General features: G+C 35.3%; 1 pseudogene; it reads left to right on the forward strand.

Moving 5' to 3' along the window:
• Positions 1-209: 209 nt before the first annotated feature.
• On the forward strand, positions 210-2,090 carry LOC106411889 (annotated as a pseudogene).
• The last annotated feature ends 493 nt before the right edge of the window (positions 2,091-2,583 follow it).

The following is a 2,583-nucleotide window of genomic DNA, read 5'->3' on the forward strand; positions in this document are numbered from 1 at the left end:
ATGAACTGATAATATAATTATTTAATAGTTATCTTATGCATTTAAATAATGTAATAATACATCACTTATAAATGAAATGAAAGTATAGTTATTTACTTTTAAAATTGTGTACACTTTAGATAAATATATTTGTTTATCAGATTATATGTTTTTTGTCAGCTGTCATATTATAGTGATCGTGATACATCTATCATATATGCGTCTGAAGCATGGTGGAAGAACGTGAAGTCGTAAGTATACATAATTTTTATAATAACAAAATCAAATAGTTACATATAAAATAATTTAATGATTGTATACTTGTAGGGATGTAAAATAACAAAAAGCTTGAACTGAAAGCCACCCATTTTTTGGGAGGTGATGGTACGATGTTTCGCACTACATGATGTTCAATCGCAATCTCAACCATCTGCACACCAACGAAGAAAAGAGTTGATCAACACACATTTAGTAGATGAAGAAGTTGACGATGGATCGGACACAGATAGTGGTGATCGACCACAAACACAACCTTAAGAGATGGAAGACGAGAAGTGTATCGTGTTATAGTTGACGATGGGACACATCATTTGAATGAAGATACCAATAAAACAGTTCGTAGAGGCCATCAATGAGGGAGAGAAAATTTACAATCAAGCGCTAGACGTGGAACCACATCTCATAGATTAGGAGAAACTTCTCGAGTTCCTCTCAAGAGTGGGTCACGAGAAAATAGAAGAAGATCATTTTTTTGAGACAACATTACAAAACACTATCGCTGGATATATAGAATTTCAACGACAAAGTTTACAACAACTTCGTCCAGGTGCTTTTGACCTAAGAAAACTATGATGAATGGAAAAAAGCAGAAGAAATATTTCTTGTTCTAAACATTCCAAAAGGAAGATTTTACTGGACATGCCTTAATACTCTTAAAGAGTTAGTCTTTTGGCGTAAGTATTTTCTTGATATAGCTGGAAGCATCGACGAAAATAAGTTACAATTATTGGAAGCTATGACTGGTGTTTCATGAAACAACAAAGATATGCCAAAATAGTTAGGTGTTGACCAATCATGTGAGAATTCATATAGTCAACAGTGGGGCACACCGCCAACTTCTCAACAATGGGGTACACCACCAAATGCTCAGCAATGGGGTACACCGCCAAATGCTCAGCAATGGGGTACACCACCAAATACTCAGCAATGGGGCACACCGCCAAGTGTTTCACGATGGGGGACAACACCTAATGCTCAACAATGGGGTTCACCCCAGCCAACTCAACAATGGGAACAACCACCAAATGCTCAACAATGGAACACACCGCCAACTTCTCAACAATGGGGCACACCATCAAATTCTCAACAATGGAGACCACGGCCAAATATTTCACAGTGGAGTACGCCACCAAATGCTTCACAGTGGAACACACCACCAAATGCTTTACAGTGGGGGCTTTCACAAAATACTTCAGGGTGGGGAATTTCATCAAACTTTCAACAAGACGGACCATCAAGGACGAATCCAACAACTGTTCAATATGGATTTTCTGTTGGAAGTGAAGAAGAAAGTGTGATGAATACTCAAGAAAATAATGCAGCAGTCAGAACTTCACAAAACTATAATGCTGATACTTCATATACACCTAGACAATGAGGTTTATTCAACATATGGGGAACATCTATAAATATAAACGAAGGTCATCAAAATTACTCAAAAGACGAATATTAGTTTTTTGATAGTTGTATTTCTATATTCTAGTTTTTATTGTAAAATATTGATATATGTTTTTAGCGTTATAATCATTTTTATTTGGTTAATATATTATATATTTACTGATGGGTTATTTTATTTCATGTTTAAAATTTCAGGCTTTCCGTATATGTCAATTACGAGCACAAGGTATACACAACCTAAGTTACAAAGAGATAATTGAAATGTGGAATTTGGAAAATGAGCAATTTGCAGAGTTAATAATCAATCCAACTTTGACTTATTATCATCGCTATTTTGAAAGGGCACCAGTACAAACCGATAGAGGTCTAGGTTGGAGAAATATATGGCGACGACTACAAGAAGATGATGATGCTTGTCTTCAGTTATTACGAATGTCACTGCTGTGTTTCTGCTCATTGTGTGATACACTACAAACAAGCTATATATGGTCTACAACCAACACTAAATGTAAATACTGAAAAAAAGTGTGGCTATGTTTCTACATATATGTGGGCATAATGAAGTTCAAAGAGATGTGGTTGAGATTTAGACAAAATCAGGAGACGGTTCAAAGAAAATTTATGGAAGTTCTTACGGCAACAAAACTATTGTCATGTGATTATATTAAAGCTCCAACATGACAATAGCTAATGCGAATTCCTGAAAAAATTTACTCAGATCAAAGATATTATCCCTTTTTCAGTGGATTCGTTGGAGCTATGGATGAGACTCATATATGCATAAAAGTGGAGCATGAGTTACAAGGAATGTATTGGAATCGACATGATAATACATCTTTGAACATCATGGCAATATGTGATTTGAATATGTTATTCACATATATATGGAATGGAGCACTGGGTTCTTGTCATGATAGTGTTGTTCTG

This window comes from Brassica napus, chromosome A10 (assembly GCF_020379485.1).
Source record: "Brassica napus cultivar Da-Ae chromosome A10, Da-Ae, whole genome shotgun sequence".
Taxonomy (NCBI): Eukaryota; Viridiplantae; Streptophyta; class Magnoliopsida; order Brassicales; family Brassicaceae; genus Brassica; species Brassica napus.